Source organism: Pelobates fuscus, chromosome 12 (genome assembly GCF_036172605.1).
Source record: "Pelobates fuscus isolate aPelFus1 chromosome 12, aPelFus1.pri, whole genome shotgun sequence".
In the NCBI taxonomy this organism is placed as follows: Eukaryota; Metazoa; Chordata; class Amphibia; order Anura; family Pelobatidae; genus Pelobates; species Pelobates fuscus.
The window spans coordinates 16,272,346-16,283,790 of NC_086328.1; the positions used below are offsets into that span (position 1 = coordinate 16,272,346).

Here is an 11,445-nt window from a genome sequence, read left to right on the forward strand (position 1 = left end):
GATATGAGCAGTCAATGATTGTTTAGGGAGGTGATTTCCCTCTCGTACGGCATTTAATGCGTCTAGTAGGGGGCGTATAGGTGGTCAGCAAACGTCTTATAATACTTCAGTGGTAACCCGTCTGGTCCCGGGCTTTTGCCCTGTTTCGTCTCTTTGATGGCCCGAGTTAGCTCGTCCATTGTGATGGGTTCGTCTAGTCTGTTGGATGCATCTGTATCGATTGTCGGGAGGGTGTGTGCTGTCAAGTAGTTATTGATTTTCTCTTGTAGGCCGGCTTTCGCCGTATCCGAGTGGGGCTGTGGGAGGGCATATAGGTCGGAGTAGTATCCCCTTATTATGTCTGAGATTTTGGAGGGTAGGCGCTGCAGGGTGCCTTTCGCGTCTCTCATTTTGTCAATGTATGTCGTCTGTCTCCGTTTGGCGAGCATTCTCGCCAGCAGTTTTCCACTCCTGTTACCATGGAGTAGGAAAAAGGCTTTATGTCTGACCGCGTCTCTGTGGTGTTTCCTGTGGAGGAGGCCGGTCAATTCGCGTCGTAATTGTGGCAGTGTCGTCTGGTGTGTTTGATGTTGTGCTTTTTTATTGAGGGAGTCTAGTCTTTGTATCTCTGTCACCAACTCCTTCATTTGGTGGTCAGTCTGTTTTTTAAGGGTGGCACTCTGTCTGATGAAGTGTCCGCAGACCACGCTTTTATGTGCCTCCCACCTAATGGTCGGCGACGTCTGTTCGGTCGTGTTTATCCTGAAGTAGTCTTTTAGTTGTGCCCCTATGTCTGTTGTTAGGTCCGGTCTGGTGAGCAAGTAGTCGTTGAGTCTCCACTTAGAGAGCCTCGGTCTATAGAGGGGGGATGCAAGTGTCAGGGTCACGGGTGCGTGGTCCGACCATGTCGCCGTTCCATGCTCCGCGTCGCGTGTCAGCGGTAAGTGGTAATGCGAGGTGAAGAAATAATCCAGCCGGGAGTATGCGTTGTGTGGGTGTGAGAAGAAGGTGTAGTCCTTCTCGTCGAGGTGGTGGGCCCTCCAGCAGTCTATCAGTCTGTGGCGTGTTAAAAGGGATTTAATTTGGTTGAGGTGTTGTGTCGGTACGCGGGATGTGCCGGTGGATGAGTCCCAGTGTGGATGGAGTGCTACGTTTAGGTCGCCCCCAATTATGAGGATTCCCTCTGTGAAAGTCTGTAGTTTTTTGAGAGTATTCGCTAGGAATCTGTGTTGCCCGTGGTTAGGAGCATAGATATTCGCGATGGTGTAGGCCTGGCCTGCGATCGTGCCCCTTATGAATAGGTATCTGCCCTCCCTGTCTGTCATCTGGCCTCCCTCTTCAAATGGGACCCGCTTGCTAATCAGGATAGCCGTGCCCCTAGATTTTCCTGCGTGGTAATCACTATAGTATCCCGTCGGGAAGTGGTGGTCGGTCAGTTACGGCCTACTTCCTTCCCTAAAATGCGTCTCCTGTATCAGAACAATAGAGGCTCTGTTAGCATGGAAGTCCCTAAGTGCCCCCGAGCGCCTCTCTGGTTTGTTAAGGCCTCTGGCATTGATGGAGAGGATGGTGAGGTCTTCCGGTGTGAGGGCCTTTTGTGTCATGGTGTAGCGAGGTAGGTATCAGTCAGGTCTTAGTGTCCGGGAGGGTGTTCCGTCAGTCTGGATCGTCTGGGTGGGGCTAGTGGGTAGGGGAAGGGAGAATGTGTGTGTGTATGTTCTTGTCCCTTTTGGGCGACAAGGAGGTGTCAGCGACGGGGAGTGGTAGGACCGCGGGCTCCTACAGTCCGCGGATTCCACTCACCTTTTGAATGTCGCTGTGTCCTACGGGGTTGTAGGAGGAGGTAAGGGGACTCCGGGTGGGTCCAGCCCTCCCCGTGTCCACGTGGTTAGCGAGTACCTGTGAGTAGTGTTTCGGTATCTACTCGTCGGGTCCCTGTGAGTTCCTAGTTCGGCTCTGTCTGCCGGGGTCGTGTCCATGGTATGATCCTCGTCAGTGTGTTTCCGGGTCTGGTGTCCGTGGGCCGGACATGAGTGCCTGTCGTGTAATGAAGCAAGTTTAGCATAACGTAACATAACAACCATGCATGAGAACTTATGCAATAACAAATTAAACAGTACATAAATCAGCATCATATTCCATGGTACATGTTCCCCTTTCAGAGTTTTCGGGCTGCACCTCCCCACTCCCCTCTCCCCCCCTCCAGGTGAGCATGCCCTTGCCTCTGATCGGGCCCCCTCTGTATCCCCCCGCGGGGCAATCTCCTCATCTCTAGGCCTCTTCGAGCGTTCCCTCGTGTGTTGTTGCTAGGTTGAGTCAATGAGTGGGGCATGTGTCGTGTGTGTTGGGTTAGCTAATGGAGAATGGCTTCAGGGGTGCGAGTTAGGTCCATCGTACCTGGCTGCCTAGAGTGTCTACAGTTCCCTCTCAGCAGTTGTGTTCGTGCCTGGGCTGTGTAGGGATGAGTGAGCCTCGCCGGCGGGGCCCCCCCGCCTGCTCGCCAGGGTCATCACAGGCGTACCGGGGCCCCCGCGGCGGGGCCCAGTCAGGCTGAACTACTCTCTCTCCCCCCCCTGGTGTCGGGGCAGGCCATGTCCCCCAGGCGTCTCATGGCATTCGTGCCTAGCACTGGGCTGAGGGTTAAATGTATCTCCCCGTTAGGTCCCCATTCCCAACCTCCCCCAACGGGGCCCGGATTGACCATAGGTGTCACCACCTCTCGAGGAGCCTCTCTTTTCTCCCCCCCCCCAGTCTGAGAGGAATAAGCCGGGGCAAACGGACCCCTAGCGGCACAGTGACCCAACAGTCCCCCCTCCCCCCAACCCCTCCCCCGATATCTTGAGTTACCACATGTTGGCCTATGTAGGCCTCAAAGCGTCCGTATAGAGTTCGTACGAGGCTACTGCCCCGAGTGAGGTGAGAGTCCCACGGGATGTTACTTGCGGTTATGTGCTGTGATCGTCTCTAGTGCTTTTATGGTGCAGTCCCCGAAAGCCTGGTGGCTTGCTGGCGGGAGCCCCTGCTTCTGCGGGGTAGGGGTGGAGGTCCCCGCGTGTTGGAGTTCATGGTGTAAAAAGCGGCGGGGTCCGGCCAGGCCATGTGGATGGGAGGGAGTTGCAGTTCCACGGTTAAATCAGCAAGATCTTCAGGTTGTCGGACTGTAAATGTGCCCTCCGCGGTGATGGCCTGTAACCCAGTTGGGAAGTTCCATCGGTACCTAATCTTTTGAGCCTGAAGAGCTCTAGTGAGGGGCTTCATTGCCCTCCGGTAGGCCAGAGTGGCCGGGGAGAGGTCTGGGTAGAGCTGTACCCCTGCTCCGTGTAGGGTGATCCCCTCCATTCCTCGTGCCTTGCGCAGTATGTCTTCCTTGAGTTGGAAGTCTGCCAGGCAGCAAATCGTGTCTCTGGGGGGGGGCCTCCGGGGGACCCCTCGGTCTTAGCGCCCTGTGAGCTCTGACAAAGTCAATGTTAGCTGTAGTCGGGCGGCCTAGTATTCTGTTGAATAGTTCCCTGAGAGTATCACGGATAGGTGTGTTTTGGTCGGTCTCTTCGGGGATACCCCTCACCCTGATGTTCTGTCTGCGGCCACGGTTATCCAAGTCCTCTATGTGTAAGGCCATCTGCTGCATCTGAGCAGTGTGGTTCCGCAGGGTGTTTGCAGAGGCAGATTGGGCGGACGTCAGGTGGTCGCAGTCCGCCTCCAGCTGCGCCACCTTGGTGTGTAGGCCCTGAATGTCCTCTCTGAGGGAGTGCAGCTCCGCCGTAATGGAGGACCGCAGTTCTGAGTTGGCCTCCTTCAGGTCTTGTTTGGTCGGGAGCGCCCGGATTAGTTGCACCCACTCAGGTTGGGAGTCTGGGGGTGTCTGGGTTTGCGGTCCCTGAAGTTCACCGCGTGGCGATACTGGGCGGGAGACGGCTGGCGCCTCCGAATCGTTGGAGGCCTGAGAAGCCGTTTCGGCTTGGGACGTCAGGTATTGCCGCATGGAGGAGGGATTGGCACCCTTCGGCGTGTCGGCGGGCTTGGCAGAGTGTGATGCCCGGTGTGTTTTACCCATGGTTGCTCAGTATTAGTGCTGTGACGAGGATCGTTAGCTGAGCCTGCTGAGGAGCTCCGGGTTTACGCCGCCATCTTCCTCGGCCTCCAAGCCACGCCCCCCGAGCTCCTTAAATCTTGCAGGTGGTATAGCTGCCCTTCTGTCTTAGCAAAATGCATCCAAGTCATGGAAAGTCTTTGGTTGTCTTGCATGAATCGCACGTTTGAGATCTCCCCAGAGTGGCTCGATGATATTAAGGTCAGGAGACTGTGATGGCCACTTCAGAACCTTCACCTTTTTTTTCTGCAACCACTGGAGGGTCAACTTGGCCTTGTGCTTAGGGTCATTGTGATGATGGAAAGTCCAAGAGTGTCCCATGCGCAGCCTTCGTGCAGAAGGATGCAAATTGTCTGCCAGTATTTTATAACATGCTGCATTCATCTTGCTATCTATTTTTAAAAGATTCCCTGTGCATTTAGAGCTCAAACTTCCCAAAACATCAGTGAGCCACCACCATGCATTGACAGTGGGGATGGTATTCTTTTCACTATAGGTCTTGTTGACCCCTCTCCAAACATAGCACTTATGGTTGTGACCATAAAGCTCTATTTTGGTCCCATCAATACAAATTACAGTGTGCCAGCAGCTGTGAGGTGTGTCAAGCATATTGTAACCAGGCTTTTTTGTGGCATTGTCGCAGTAAAGCCTTCTATCTGAAAACTCGACCATGCAGCTCGTTTTTGTTCGGTATCGTCGTATTGTGCTCCTTGAAACAACCACACCGTCTTTTTCCAGAGCAGCCTGTATTTCTCCTGAGATTAAAGATAACGTTACCTGCGCTCTCTCCTTAATCCCTATATATATTTAAACAAATGGAGGTCATTTAGTTACTCCAGTGGCCACGGGAGGGAATGCCCACCTGCCAATCTCCTGAGATTACCCGTGGGTTTATCTTTGTATCCCGAACAATTCTTCTGGCAGTGGCGGATGAAATCTTTCTTGGTCTACATTAAAATTGGCTTAGTATGAAGAGATCCCAGAATTGACCACTTCTTAATAAGTGATTGATTGAACAGTACTGACTGGCATTTTCAAGGCTTTGAATATCTTTACATTTCCTTTTCCATCTTTATAAAGTTCCATTCCATTTTTTAGCAGGTCTTTTTTTTTAAATATATTTATTTTTTTAACATTCGTTTTTATAACAGTGCAAATGGATAAAGACAAGCTTGTCGGGCCACAACATCATTGGCAAACTCTTCATCAACGTACATGGTGAAGCAGTAATGTGACATGAGGATAAAATGCACTTTTTATGAAAATAATATAAATTGAGCAGACTAGACAATTCAATAGACAAGGCCTACTCCAGAGCAAAGACTAGTAGTGAGTAAAGCCATATTCAACGTTAGCCATGTATACATGAGTTAGTGATTAGCAGTGACAGGATAGGTATAAATAGCCTAGAGCTTCTTACAAAGTAATCAGGGATTCCTATTAGTAGCATTGACCAAAAGGTGTACATTGGGTTGGAGTAAAGCATGAAACTAAGAATAAATCAAGGTTATATGAGAAGAACATGCTTAGAAGGAGAGTTGCGTAGCAAGCTAGTGTTACCTGAATATAAGAACTACTGGTACTTGGCACTGCACAATGATATCACTGTATAGTAATAAATTATAGGTAATGTGAAATGAAATAAAACAGGATGGGCATCAATGGTTAAGGGCATAGGAGGGCACCAAAGTGGTAAGTGTTGGTGTATAAAATAATATGAATACCTCAGTATATTAAGCCAATTGCCCTAGGTGGGAAGTCCAGAGTCAGCCAACGCCCTCGTTTGGGTCGGCAAGAAGTGCGGCACGACGGTTACAGGACAGGATAGCCCTGTGTAAACTGCCCGCAGCGCAGCAGGGCAACATGCTCTTCCAGCCATAGGCTTGTGTGGAAGACTACATCTTTTTTCCACCAGCTTGAGAATCTTGTAGGGCCAAGTCCCTCCCCTGTCTGGAGTAATCAGAGGTCTGGGTGTTGCGCACCGTTTCCAGCGGGTGATCCTGCACTTCTGTGGGCGTTGCATAGAGGCTATGCCTCAAAGGGCTCCCAATCCAGGCAGGTGTGCAGTGGGGTAGGTACATGCTCACGTGTGGACATCACCCACAGGAGGTCCGCTCTGCTCCAGCAGGAAGCCTACCCCCTTGTCTCCTGTCGCTTAGGCAAGGTTGCTTGTGAACGATCCTGTATTTTCAGCCAGAAGCGTTCAAAGATGGTATCCAGGCACTGCAAGGCAGATTTGACTGTGTCGCAGTAAGGCTTCTGACATGTGGGTAGTCCAGCTAGGGGTCAATCTCCATCTTGGAGCCTCTGTGTAGTTTCAATGCCGTCAGTGGCCACTTCAAGTCGCAAGGTTGGTGCAGAGTGAGTAGTCCCAATGCGTCCAGTGGGGAGCGGGAAACCCTGTCGGTCCGGGTGAGGGGGGTGGGTAAGAGTGCAGCAATACCGAGCTTCTGGGAGTGAGGAGAGTGGCCACTCCCCCCACCTCTGTCCCCAGTAGGCCCCTGCAGAATTTTTGGGTCTTTGGTGGATGACAGGATCCAGGTAAGTTGAGAACCCCTCACATTAGGGGAGCCTCGCATAGAGTGTGGCTGCAGTGTTATCAGGTTTGTCACCCCCAAATCGATTCTATCAGCAGGAGCTCAGGCGAAACACATCTGCTCTGCATGGAAGACAGATTCTGCCCCCTTACGCAGGTCTTTTGATAGTTATTTTCTGCTCCCCATGGCTCAATATCTAGCCTGCTCAGTGCATCCACGTGAGAGCTAATAAACTGATTGACTATTTATACACAAATTGCAATTTAGAAAACCACAGGTGTGGGAAATTAACCTTTAATTGCAATTTTAACCTGTGTGTGTCACCTTGTGTGTCCATAACAAGGCCAAACATTCAAGGGTATGTAAACGTTTGATCAGGGCCATTTGGGTGATTTATGTTCATTCTGATTTAAAAAGGAGACATACAACTATGTTATAATAAATAGCTTCATATGATCACTATCTTTCAATAAAATATATTTTTTTTTGCACGATCCGTCATATTTTTTTTAAATCAATGCCAAAATATCACAATTTCTGCCAGGGTATGTAAACTTTTGAGCACAGCTGTATCTTGCCTTCTTCCCACCTCTCCTCGACATTGGGACTGACAATTTTGGGGATAGTTGTAGTCTGTTGATTTAACTGGCAGGCTTTGAGTAGGTAGGTCGTATTCTGCCAGTTTTTTATCCAGCTCCTCTAGTGTCATTCTGGGAGGACTGGACTCGATACCTGCATTCTGTTTTCTTTTGTGCCGGAAACCGTCCCCATCTTTGGCTCCGTCTGGACCTTAAATAACAATTACAATGATTTATTTAGTGCTGACACATTCAGCAGCGCAGTAGAATAAGTAAAGAAAAGTTTTTTAACTCAATATATTTAAATACCTTATTAAGATGATGTTGCTGTGCGGCTTAATTCTGCATTGTTACCTCTGTAATGGTACAAATACTTGGATACTTCCGCTTGTGATTTCACAATGACGTCCATGTGAATTCATGATAAGTGAGGTGGGGAGAGGGGAGTTCCTTGTAGGACATATTTAGCATGCGATAACAGCGTTATATACTAGAGCAACCATAGGCTTTAACATTACGTGCTGCCACAAGTGCATGCAAAAAAACTTATTTGTTATAATTCGGTTTTGTCCAGAGCATGAGATGTTCATTAGTTTATTAATACAGTTCTATATGTGTTGGCCAAGCCAACAATGTGTCAGTGCTGATCTGTATCTGTGTAGTAAGTCAAAGAATCTCCCCCGCAAACCTATACAGGACTGATGCTATTGTAGCGCCCAAGAAACCGCCAAAGACCTCCTCACCAACTTACGTTACCCAATGCAGTGGGCAGGCCCAGGGAAGCCCAGGATGTCTCTAGTCTGCATCTCCAACAGGTTCAGATTGAGTATATTAATGCCACACGCTCTGGTCATTCAGAGCATTGCTCTGGGTTACGATGGCAACAGTGATACTACACAGTGCCTGAGCTCACAAAATGTGTACACACAGCCTGCACCTGCTGAAGGTGCAGACTAGAGTTCCTCACCACTCAACTATCATGGGTAGGAATGTCCCTCCTCCCTGGCCAAAGGTAAGAAACAGGGAGGGGGAAATAAAAACTATAAATATGTAAAATATTCTTAGCTTTTTCTTAATTTCTTCTGTGTCTTTTTCCTGTTGCTTGATATATACGTCTTTTGTATATATAGTCTTGGGCCAAAGGCTTGCAACATTAATATACGTCTATATTAATGAAAAGTACTAATACGCAATCTGACTTACGGTTTCTTCTTAGTTACTGATGCATAATAAAACAACAAAGGATGTTACATGATCATGGATGTTCAACAGCAGATGGTAATTCCTGGACTCCTGAATGGAGAGTTACATTGTTACATCGAGAGAGAGAGACAGAGAGACAGACAGAGAGACCTTGCATCTCTTTATTCAGTTACTATATAGATGTGCACATACTGACGTCAGAATAGAACTCTAGACATATAAGGATAAGACCCCCAATCCACATTCCAGAGTTCTCATACAAGAAAGCCATGTGATTTATTTTAGACCATCTGTTACTTTTGTCAATCCACACATCCATATATAATCAATAGAAATATAGAATATGCATTATTCTACAAAATATTACATTGCTCCTTCTACCCTTACATCCCCTCACACACTGTCATAGTTCTAGCTTCCTTTGGCCACCAGCGCTGTGTGTCATTCTTCTGTGTGAGAAGGATCATTCACAAAGAGATGTGATTCTGTCAAAAAAAACAACAACCCTATTTGTTAGTTCTTTTGGAAGACTAAAATTTGGCAGGCTACCACTGGTGACAGGATCCATGTATTTGTCATTGTCCCATTGCAATCGAGTTCCGCTTGAAGTTGAACAGGAGCCCTTCAGGTGTTTGTGCAAATTACAAGATACAGGATTTTGTTGAATTCCGATGAGCTGCTTTCTGGATTTGTCATTGTAATCCGGTAGTTAAAAGTCAAAGCCAGATGAATAGCTACCCGCACTATAATAATAATATAGTAAAAGATCTTACAAAGATGTTGTGATTCACAGGTAGCATTGTCTGATGTGGGAGGAGAGGACGTTACACTGTTTATTTTAACAATACGTGGCTGGCTGCAGCTAATCTCTCCTCTTTGATCTGAATTTTCTCAGTTTAAGAAGGATTACATGTCTCTGTAAACACTTATTGTATACAACAGTCATCTGATGGAAGCGTGGCTATAAAGGTGTAGGCGGATGCTAACATGTCATTTACTATCATGAGGTGATCTTGTAAATATGGAAAGACAAAGTTATGTTTCGTTTATATTGTCCATAAAGTATAAGGCCCTTCCTGTAAACCCAGGGAATGTAAACTATAACAAGCAAAGAATTCATCAAATAATAAATGGCACGTGTTTATGCGTTTTAGTTAATATATAGGCAACCATTATATTAATGTATCTAAATAGGTTTACTGCTGTGTATGCTGAGACATATAGCATTGTAAGGCTGCCCAAGCTTCAGTGGCCACCATACTCTATAGGTACCCTGCCGCATGGAAATCACCCGTGCTGTGCCTACTAGTAACCAAATATCGCCTAGTCTGTAAATATTCTTGTTTTAACACTCCTGAATCCCTAGACATGTTTGCCAATATTCCGACCTCTTGTTATTACCCTATCCTATAAAATGTGCAGACTTGGCGACATTTTTTACACACACCATGTTTATTGTTGCAGTATTAGACTGCCCTATCTAGGTGTCGACACATTCCCCCATGCAAGCACTGGCTAAGTGGCCCTGTCGGCTAAGTGGCCCTGTCGACAGACTGCAGGTCCTCCACAGACCTGATGGTCTTACTGGATAAGATTCTATCAGCTATGTTTTGGGTCTGACTCCTACTCCTATCACTACAATCCAGTAGCTAACACCCAGTGGAATCGCTTTTTCTATATTTTCCACATGCTGTGTGTACACCAGCTATATATATTAGCATGTTATTTTGTAAGCTCTACCTATAAGCATTGTGTCTACTTCACCTAACGGGCAGCAGCCTAACCTAACGTTTCCCACACCTGATATACCTGAATGTTAAGACATACCCCTGTTCATAGGCTTGAAGCAATAGTAACAGGTACCTCCGCACTAGCGAGTTTCACATTACATGTATTGGCTATGATAGACCATGTTTAAATAACTCTTGCAAACAAAATCTTGATTGATTCAACTCTACAAATTCACGCAAAAGTTCAGCATGTTTCTTATCTTTACCATGTTTCTTATAATATAAAATTGTGCATGTTAACTCGACTACCCCGATTGTAAAACTTGATACGATGCCAGAGGATTGCGGTTGGGGTACCTCAGGCTTGTATGTACCTATCTTATGCACTGCAGTGCAAAACTATAAAATAAAAATAAAAATAAATGACTTTAGATTGTTAGCTCACGGGCTATTTAGCTAAATTACTATATTTGAAACACACACAGACACATAAAAAGCTTGTTCACTAAACAGTAAAATAGATCACAATTGCTGCACTGCAAATAATTCTCCACTTAACTTAATTTTCCAACTTGTTTTATTTTTTTAACCATCAGATTTGCAGTTTAACCTAAATTCACAGTTTGGTAAAGCTGGACAGATTATAACCTTTCATTAGTAAATAGCAGCCTTGATCATTATATGACTTAACAATAGGAAATAATACAGTGAGCTGAACCAATAATAGGCTCCCTTTACTGAATAATTAGCTGGTAATATAGGCTGGATTTCCATATTATGGGGCTCACATAAGAATTTAAAGCCCATGCATGTGATGACGTCATGCAGACTGCCTTAGTCACGTGTTCAGTTTTAGCTTGATATTATCATCACACCACGTCACACTACAGAAACATGTGTACAGCAATGACTAGTTACTAATGCCAGCTCATATTTACTAGTGTTTAATGATAACTAATGATAACTAATGAAAAAAACTACCTAGAAACATTTCACATTGGAAAGGGTTAATTTAAAAAGCTAACCTCAAGCCAAGGCACCGCTGGGATTCGAACCCAGGATCTCCTGTTTACTAGACAGGCGCTTTAACCAACTAAGCCACGGCGCCGCACGGTGTTTCAGCCTGAAAACAGAACATCTTCTATGAGACAGTGTGTGACTGTGACCATTTATTCTGTTACCAGCTGCCTCCACTAAGATCACCCAAAACATTAACTGCTCCATATCAAACACTCAGTTCAGGAAAACACATACACACACAGCTTTATTGTGTACAATACTTTAATTGTGAGCATTTTCAGTATTTAAAAAAAGAAAAAGATAAACAT

The 11,445-nt window shown here is 46.5% G+C and overlaps 1 non-coding gene across 1 annotated transcript; it reads right to left on the minus strand.

Annotated features, from left to right (window-relative positions):
• Positions 1 to 11,151: 11,151 nt before the first annotated feature.
• Positions 11,152 to 11,225, minus strand: TRNAT-AGU (transfer RNA threonine (anticodon AGU)). The gene has a single exon. It is a non-coding gene; the product is annotated as a tRNA-Thr (tRNA).
• Between the last annotated feature and the right edge of the window lie 220 nt (positions 11,226 to 11,445).